This window comes from Sprattus sprattus (genome assembly GCF_963457725.1).
Source record: "Sprattus sprattus genome assembly, chromosome: 4".
Taxonomy (NCBI): domain Eukaryota; kingdom Metazoa; phylum Chordata; class Actinopteri; order Clupeiformes; family Clupeidae; genus Sprattus; species Sprattus sprattus.
This window is the reverse complement of record NC_137923.1, coordinates 19,795,300-19,805,299: the sequence shown is the minus strand read 5'-3', so window position 1 is coordinate 19,805,299 and position 10,000 is coordinate 19,795,300. Positions and strand designations below refer to the sequence as shown.

The 10,000-nt window shown below is 47.2% G+C and overlaps 1 protein-coding gene across 1 annotated transcript in view; it reads left to right on the top strand.

Moving 5' to 3' along the window:
• Positions 1-10,000, top strand: part of ece2a (endothelin converting enzyme 2a) — a gene marked incomplete at its 3' end in the record, with an annotated part of 112,594 nt that overhangs the window by 73,127 nt on the left and 29,467 nt on the right. The window lies entirely within an intron of this gene.

Genomic DNA, 10,000 nt, shown 5'->3' with positions numbered 1-10,000 from the left:
TGACATCCTACAGCCCTCACACACACACTCCACCAGAGTGTCATCCAAAGACAAGGTTATTGTGGGCAAGGGTAACAGCAAGAGGATACAGCTATCTCTCTCTCACACACACACACACACAGCACACACACACACACCACACACACACACACACACACACATGGATTATTCACTGTGAGACATACAGATACACCAACACACTCGTCATGCTTTCTTTATGGATTGTCACTAGACCTTCTCTGGAGCTCATGTTCACATGCTCGCGCACGCACACACACACACAAATGCCCTGCCCCTGCCCCTGCCCCGGTGGACAGGAGACCCCACGGCATGTGGCCACCTGCAGGGGTTCAGAGGGCAGGTGTTTGCACGGGGTACGTGTCCAGACCCTGGCACAGCAGCCATTAGTGTGGCTAATTGATCTCAAATGGGTAAGTGACCCCAATTCATCTCATTATGTACAAGCCTGTGTGTGCACGACTTGGCAATTTGCATGTTCTGTGTGTGTGTGTGTGTGTGTGTGGGTGTGTGGGTGTGTGGGTGTGTGTTTGTGTTTGGTTCTGTGTCGTATCTGCAGTCACGTCAAGCATCAGCGCATGGGGCAGTGTGATGAGAAATGAGCTGAGAACCTTGCTCTGAATGTGCAGTTTTGCAGAAAATGATGGTCCTATCATCTCAGAACACAGCACAGTATGGATATTTTCTAGATAAGAAGCTTGATTTTATAGAACCTATATTGGTGTATGTGTGTTTGTGTGTGTATATGAGTGTTTGGCAGTGATGCGCCTTCTGTCTTTTGTTTGGGTGTGTGTGTGGGTGCTTGACTACAGCGCAGCAAGAGAAAGAGAGGGTAGCGGATCAGCAGAGATGGATGAGCGAAGGAGAGAGAGAAAGAAGTCTAGGATGGAAGTCTGCGGAAAGAGAAATATGGAGCACACAGAATGTAGGCAGATCGTGGTTGAGTGGAAGTGTGTAGGAGGCACCAAGGAATTATGGAGATAAAGAGTGTTTGTGTGTGTGTGAGGGTGCACGTCTGTCTGTTTTTGTGTGTGAGCGAGAAAGAGAAAGAGACTGTGTGTGTATGTGTGACTGTGTGCATATGTGTGAGAGAGAGGGAGCGAGGTAAGGTGTGCGTCTTTGTGCGTGTGTGTGGAAGAGGACATGATGCTTGGGAGCCGTAATGAACAGCGGAGCTGTGTGTGTGTGTGTGTGTGTGTGTGTGTGTGTGTGTGATCCATCTAGGTGGACAGGCAGGACAGCAGGCCCCTTTTCTTTCCCCCGATTGACCTCACCACACATGCTTACCATTCTCTCCTTCTTTCTATTTCCCCATATACATATTTGTGTGCGTGCGTGCGTGCGTGCGTGCGTGCGTGCCTGCGTGCGTGCGTGCGTGCGTGCGTGCCTGCGTGCGTGCGTGTGTGCATGCGTGCGTTCGTCTACTTATCCATCTCTCTGCTCATCTCCTCCTTTTCTCGCCATCTCTCTCACACACACAGATGGCGAACATTCTGTCAACATGGCCCAAAATACCCAGCAGAGCAACAGAAAGGACAGGGTCACCCACAAACACACACACACACACACACACACACACACACACATAGGCTACACTCTCTCTCTCTCTCTTTCACACATACCAATGAAACATTCAAAAACACAGACATATAAAAACAAGGGAGAAATGTGTCAAACTTGTTGTACATATCGGAGAATGTTAACAATATGGAGTAGAGTTATGCGCACACACACACACACACACACACACACACACACACACACACACACACAGGCTCAGTTGTACAAACATCGGATTATGGTTATGTATACATAAGACATTAAAATACAGCTGGGGTCAGCCCAGGTTACACACGCAAAAAACATGCACAGCATACGCACCCACACACATGCACAGACACACACACACACACACACACACACACGCACACTCACACACACACAAATAAACACATTCTATTGCAGAGATCAATAGAGAACCTTCAGTACATAAGCTGTTCTCCAACACCCAATCTGGTCATGTGGTGATGTAGTTTCCTCTCTCTGCAGGAGAAGTTGTTTAAGGACAAACATGTACTCGTGTTTTTTTCTTGGCCCCTCTTCTTCTCACTTTTTCTCAGAGCCAAGAGCCTCGAGCACAGCAAAGACTGTCTAGCCTTTTTCTCCACCTTCTTTGCATTGTGGATGAATGTAATGTAATGTAAATAATTAGTAATGATGATGATGACGGTAATATTGAGTTAATCGAAACTTGATGCGTATCAGTTATGACCATAAATAGGACCAAAAATCTCTTTTGTTTTGAGAGGGCAGGTACCCATTGTGTGGCCTGAGGCACACACACACACACACACACCCCTTCTCTGCCAGGGCACTGAATGAAAGGAGACTCGGGTGCTCCGAATGGCCTACTTTTCAACCAATCAGGTGTCAGTATTGGCTGCGGTCGGGCCTGGGCGCCTGGTATCGCGGGTATTGATCTTAGTGGAGCTGGAGTGGATGGCAGGCTTCAAAGGACCCGCTGGGCACTGTCTTGCTCCTCCACTCGCTTCCAGCGTCTAAAGGGCATCTGCAGACGCCAGGCATCCTGTGCCACCACTGATGACAGTTAGTCACAGCGTACCCAGATTGCCTGCCGTTACACAGGAAGTGGAGGGTGGGTGTCAGCAAGGGTAGCTGTCTAGAGACGGGGTGGCTTTACCTGGGGAGGAAATGTGTGAGAAGTGGCGGATGGGGTTATTAAAAGTTAGTTTTTTTTGTATGCTTGTGTAAGTGAGTGAGTGTGTGCAGGTTTGCGAATGTGTGTATTTGTTTGTGCATGCTTGTGTGTTTGTGCACACTTGTGTATGTGTTTGTGCGTGTGTGCTTATGTACGTGTGTGCGCAGTTCCTGTGGTGTGAGTGTGCGTCTATGTGTGCATGCAGCTCTTGTGGTGTGAGTTTGTGTTCTTGTGTGTGTGTGTGTGTGTGTGTGTGTGTGTGTGTGTGTGTGTGTGTGTGTGTATAGCTCCTGTGGTGTGTGTGTGTATATTTCCTGTGGTGTGTGTGTGTGGCTCTGTGGTGTGTGTGTGTGTGTGTGTGTATAGCACATGTGGTGTATGTGTGTGGCTCTGTGGTGTCGTGTGTGTGTGTGTGTGGCTTTGTTGTGTGGTGTGTGTGTGTGTGTGTGTGTGTGTATAGCTCCTGTGGTGTGTGTCTGTCTGTGTAGCTCTGCAGTGTTGTGTGTGTGTGTGTGTGGCTCTGTGGTGGGGTGTGGTGTGGTGCGTTTGTGTGTGTGTGTGTGGCTATGTAGTATGGTGTGTGTGTGTATAGCTCCTGTGGTGTGTGTGTGTGTGTGTGTGTGTGTGTGTGTGTCTGTCTGTCTGTCTGTATGTGTATAGCTCCTGTGGTGTGTGTGTGTGTGTGTGTGTGTGTGTGTGTGTGTGTGTGTGTGTGTGTGTGTGTGTGCGTGTGGCTTTGTGGTGTGGTGTGGTTTGGGGTGTGTGTGGCTATGTGATGTGGTGTGTGTGTGGCTCTTTGGTATGGTGTGTGTGTGTATAGCTCCTGTGGTGTGTGTGTGTCTGTTTGTGTATAGCTCCTGTGGTGTGTGTGTGTGTGTGTGTATAGCTCTTGTGGTGTGTGTGGAGCTGGAGGCTGTGCACGTGCGCTGTACCGGCGGAATCAGGAGAAGAGCCGGGTCCTAGTCACACTGCTGATACCACAGTAGGGTTCACTCAGTCACTGTGCACCGTGCACTGTGTGTGCGTGGATGTGTGTGTTTGTATTTCATTTTGTGTTACTGTTTGTGTAGTGCACCTGTATCTCTGTTTATACTTTTTTCTGTTTGCCTCTTTCTCTCTCCATCCTCAGCTCTCCCCATCCCTTCCTCTCCTCAGTTGTTTTCTCTCTGAGTGCAGAGTGAGGAATGGCAGAACTCTGTCCAGAAGGAGGTCGGAATCCCTCTTTTCCTCGCTCTCTTTCTCCCTCTCTCTTTCTCTCTCCCTCTATACCTCTCTTTTCATCTCTCCCTTTCTCTTTCTCTTTCCCTTTGTCTCTTAATCCCTATTACTCTCCATCACTCTCTCTATCCCTCTTTTTGTCCCTCTCTTTCTCTTTCTCTCTGTGTCTCACCTGATTATGGGGAGCTCCCTGCTGCACTGGAAGAGGAGAATTACAGTTGCAGATTTGACTGCTCTTATGGTGACAGATGTGTTGTGGTACAATGACGTACTTGTGTGTGTATACACATGCACACACCCACACACACACACACACACACACACACACACACACTCAAACACAAACTCACACCACAAGAGCTGAACACATATTCCCTTGTGCGCATAGGAACACATGCAAAACACACCAAACCTGCACATACATACACATACACACACAAACACACACACACACCCTTATCCACACACACCCCTATCAACATAGGCATGCAAAACACAACAAACCAAACCAACAGACACACACACACACCCTTATTCACACAGGTACACAAACAAAACACACCAAACAGACACAAACACACTGACTCATTCAATCACACACACATAGACAAAAAAAATTCAGTCTAAATAATTGATGTACACATAGGATTTGCACCCTGTAGAGATGTAGCAGTTACACCACAAAAACAGAATAGCTTTTACCCTCTGAATATATTGCCCATTTTAAAATGTACAGAACTGACTTAGTATTGACTTATATAAGACAAATATCTAATCTCCACGATCTTCATGGCATCCTTTTCAAGCCAAAAGAGGTTACACATGAAGTTTTCGAACTCCAGTAAAGTTTATCCCCCCCTCCATCTACACTGGCAGCTTTTCAAGGGCTTATTAAAGCCTAGAGGGCTACAAATGGCCCAAACGATGGTTTGTGTCTGGTGTCCAACTTAGAGTAGCCTATAGCATAAAAGGCATAACTGGGAGAGTAAATGTTTTGATCTAATTTCTAAATAGAGTAGCCTATAGCATAAAAGGCATAACTGGGAGAGTAAATGTGTTGATCTAATTTCTAAATAAAGCACTGTGAGATGAACTTTGTGGTTAAGAACAGTTTGGCTAGCTGTTGTAGTGTTTTTTTCTAAACCTTTTGATCAAGCCATAGCGGTTTTTCCAAATTCAAATATATTCTTGCTAAATGTTTCAATCTGATTCATAAATAATTTAGGCTACAACAGGTAGGCTAAACAATTCGTGCAGTTGAATGAATACATTACCTCAATGGTAGAACAACTTGCTGTTGTCTTTCAGAAGTGTATTTTTGCCTTCCGGGGCACAGTATGAACTCCAGCCGACAGACTGGCGCTCCACTGAACTTTTTCCTGCTAATATGCTTGAAGTGGTAAACAATGCTGTTCTCCTTCTCAGACAGGGCCGTTCTATCCTGTGGGGGTTTCCACCCTGCATGACCCTTGCCACCTTCAGCCAAGGAGGCGTATCGATCGCTCCGCTTCCCTCCTTCCCTTTCCATCTCTCTCTCTTTCTCGCTCTTTCTCTCTTTCCCGCTCCTTGTGTGTTTGACTTGATATTCATGTCGCTCTCTCACTCCCTGCGTTTAGGCCCCTCTCGTTGTCTACCTGTGTCCTTCTCTGTACCGCTCTTCTTCCTGCCCCCCCCCCCCTCTCCCCTCCCTCTCTCTTTCTCAAAAGAGTTCTCTTCTCCACCGTCCTTCAGGAGCAGGTTCACATTAGGACTCTGAGCAGAAAAACAGTGATTGTACAACTCAGCGTTGTGCACATGGCGTTCTAGGGCTGGCAGCAGGGTGTGTGTCTGACCCCATCACCCCTCCCACTGCCAGGACTGAGTGTGTGTGTGTGTGTGTGTGTGTGTGTGTGTGTGTGTGTGTGTGTGTGTGTGTGTGTGTGTGTGTGTGTGTGTGTGTGTGTGTGTGTGTGTGTGTGTGTGTGTGTGTGTGTGTGTGTGTGTGTGTGTGTGTGTGTTATGACCTCGTTGCACCTCCCAACAGGGGGGCAGCCAGGGCCTCTCTGCAAGGAGACAAAAACAGAGGTCATGCCTCAAAAGTGGTTATGTCTGAGTTTGTGTGTAGGTGTGACTGTGTTTGTGTGTGTAGGTGTGCCTGTGCATGTTTGTCTCTGTGTGTGTTTGTGTGTGCTAATGAGTTGAGGAGACTGTAGGGTGTCTGATTAAGACACAAGACACTTACTCAGTTTTTCTCTCGCTCTCTCTCTCTCTCTCTCTCTCTCTCTCTCTCTCTCTCTCTCTCTCTCTCTCTCTCTCTCTTTCTCTCTCTCTCTCTCTGTTTCTCTGTGTTTGTGTGTCTGCTTTGCTCTCGTCTTATTCCTCCTTATTTCATTGCTGAAGTCCTCCCCAAAAGACAGTGAAAAGTTTGAAATATGCCGTATGCCGCAATTAGCAGGTTCTATCCTCCTGTCTCTGATTTGCTTCACTGAACCACATCCCCCCCACACCCTCACTTTCACTCCCCTTTCCAATTCAAAATCTCACTTCCACTGCAAATAACACACACACACACACACACACACACACACACACACACACACACACACACACACACACACACACACACACACACACACTTACACGTACACACACTTGCACACAGAAACTCACTCACAACACAGTTACCACAGCACACTTTCACACAGACCACAGACATACACAGTTACCACAGCAACAAGCAGTCACTATTGACTGCAGACCAGGGTTGCTATGGACACGGGAGAATGGATGAGGGGAGGGGTGCCTCATTAATTGGAGGCAATGAGAGGTATAGATGAAAAGAGGGACAACAGAGAAGAAGAAGAGAGGAGAGGAAGAAACAGTAGAGTGGGGAGTGTTCAAGGGGCATTTGGAGATTGAGACAGAAAAATAGAGAGAGTTATAAGAAGAGGGAGAGAAGAGAAGAAAAGGAAAAAGAGTGGAATGATGGGTGCTGAAAACGAAGAGAGAGAGAGATGAAATGAGGGTGAGAAGAGGAGAACTAAGAGAGAGAGAGAGAATAGGGGAGGTAGACAGGTACTCGGGGAGATGCTACCAGGGGATCTTCTCAGTGGGGGGTGGCGCTTTGATTGGTGCAAGTCCTCCTTTTTTCTTCTCCTTCTATTCCTCCTTCTATTCTGTTTTTTCCTTGCTTTTTTTATCCGTTAGCAAAGCCCTCTGTTCCCAGGTGGTATGGCAGTGGAAGTCTCTCTCTATCCCTCTCCCTTGTTCGTTCTCCCCCTTTTCTACTTATCTGTCTCTCTCTTTCTTATCCTATCTATCTCTATCTCCCGCCCTCATTCTTCCTCTTTCCCTCGGTCTCTTGCTCATTTCTCCTGTTGTAACGCTCACGTCCTTCGTCCTGGCCATACCTCTGGTTTCTAGGGCAGATGCCCATGTTGTTACCCTGATGGGGAGATAGATGTGCTGCCATGTTTCGTTGCCCACTGGCAGATGCCACCGTGTGAGTGTTTGACGAGCGGATGCGATGACAGGAGGGCTACGTGCTGGTGGGTCATGCCCAGGTCTATGCCACAGTGCCCTGTGCCAGCCCCCACTGATGCACAACATCGATCAGGGGGCTATAGAGTGAGGGGAGGGGTGGCTTTCAGAGGCAGACAAACAGATAGAGGGATATAGAGAGATGGGGGAGCTGAATGACAGCTAATCAACCATGCTTGGATGGTGAGTGGTGGTTGTAAACATCGTGGACATTGCTCTTGTGTTTTGTCTGTGGGTGTGGGTGCACTCACTTTGTGCATGTCTCTCTCTCTCTGTGTCTGTTTATGTCTGCATATGTTTGTTCTTGAATGTGAGTGTGTGTGTTTTGTATGTAAGTAAGTGTGTGTATGTGTTGCTGTAAGTAAATGTAAATAAATGTGTGTGTGTGTGTTTGTGTGTTCATGTGTTCATGTGTTCATGAATGTAGGTAAGTAAGTGTGTGGGTGTGTGTGTGGGCGGGTGGGGGGTGGTGTTTTCTACATTTGCCTTGGGCAAGAGAGGATCTCGACACATTCTCTGTCTAGGCGCATCCCAACCATCACAGCATGTGGTAGTGTTAAAACTACACTATGTAGACTGATCGTGTCTGCGTGTGCGTGTGCGTGTGCGTGTGCGTGTGCGTGTGCTTGTGTGCGCGCATGTGTGTGCAAGCTTTTGATGTTTGTGTGTTGTGTGCCTCCCTCCCTCCCCCCATGGGTCAGGGCATTAAGTGCTGCATGGCTCCAGAGGTTAATGCGCTAGCCTGGGGGTCAGCAGCGGTGTCTCTGGGCAGGATTTCACCGCCAGAACTGATTCCAGAACTGATTCCCATCATTACTTACAGTTGCATCAGCACCATCACAATCACCATCCGCATCGACAACACACGCCCCAAACTCTGCCTCTCTCCCTCCTTCTCTGCCTGTCTGTCTGTTAGGCCTGTGTGCTCACAGTGAGTGAGGCACTGGGGGCGTTATTGATGTTTTCTCACTACATTCTTGCAAGCATGGACACACACACACACACACACATACACACACATACACACACACACAAGCCAGCATATCCAGCCATACACACACTGCACCCTGGGAGGGGGGGGAGCAGATGTTAACACAGCGGGGGAAACAGTTCATCTGGGGCTGCCACCCTCTCTCTCTCTCGCTCTCTTTTGCTGTCTCTAACGCTCTCTCTTTTTTCTCTGTGCCTCTTTCTTGCACCCTCCTCCCATTCATTTTCTCTAAACCCCTTTTTCTCTAACCCTCTCTTCTCTCCCTCTTTTTTACACCCTCATCCCTGTTATTCATTGCCTCTATCCATCTCTCTTTGCCTCCGTCTCTCTCCCGTTCCTCCACCCCAACCCAACTCTTTCTCCCATTCCCTTTCTCATATTTGTATTGTATCATATACAGAGGCCATTTATTCCCATTCCCATTGTATATCCCCTTGATCCATGTCTGGTAGCTAACTATGTGGCTTTGGTTTTATGTTAGGTGGCTAATATTAGACATTAGCAATGTATGATCTAAAGCTCAGACTCAACACCAGTCTGTCTTACGCTGATGTTCAGTATGCAAATGAATTAGGAGGTTAAAGACAGCGGTAGTTACCTTAAGTCCTTATAGTATCGTCTTATGTCCTTAGGGTCACATTTTTTTTTTAGTGTCTTATAACAGTGTACTTACATGTGTAATAATGTTAATACTATGAACTTCACTACTATGTTATTTCATATTCCTAGCCCCAAAACTAACCCTTAAGCCCCAGTTCATATTACAATATCTTGTAATATAATGTACTTCTATAAAAGGTGCACTGTAATAAATCTGTCACAAAAAAAGCATTTAAGGACAAGGAATTGGGTACTGTATGGTGGGCAAACACACAAAGTCAGGCTTAACCTTCTGGGTAATGTCCTGACACAGACAGGGAGTGAGTCAATATGAGGGATATCGAGCAGCAGAGCTCAGCTGGGTTTGGTGACTCAGCATTATAGAGGGAGATGTTTTAGAGTTTTCCAGGTCAGCTCAAAGTGAGAGGGATTTAGGGAGGTGTTTTTTTCCTGAAAGTTTCTCTGGAACTTGAAACAAAAGTGATGATTAAGGCTGCTGAAGGTGCAGGGGCTGCTGCAGCTGCCTTATCTCTCTGACTGATTCTCTCTCTTTCTGTGTGTGTCTCTCTCTCTCTCTCTCTCTCTCTCTTTCTCTCTTTCTCTCTTTCCTGGTGACTCGTACCCTGATCAGCTGGGAGTCCTTACCACTTGTACCACACTTCTCTTCTGTCTGATTATCTTCTCTCGTCTCCTCTCTTCGGCTCACAGGAGGTAATTGTGCTGCTATTTAGCCCATTGTCGTGTGACACCATGGCATGGTCAAGATCTCTCAATTCGCTGAATGACTGGACTCCCTGGAGCTCTCTGCCACGCACACACACACACACACACACACACACACACACACATACACAAACCTTAGCTTTTGTGTGGTGGTTATGGTGACTAAGCACTCACTCCTATTTACAGTATCCCTACCATTACCACTATGTGTC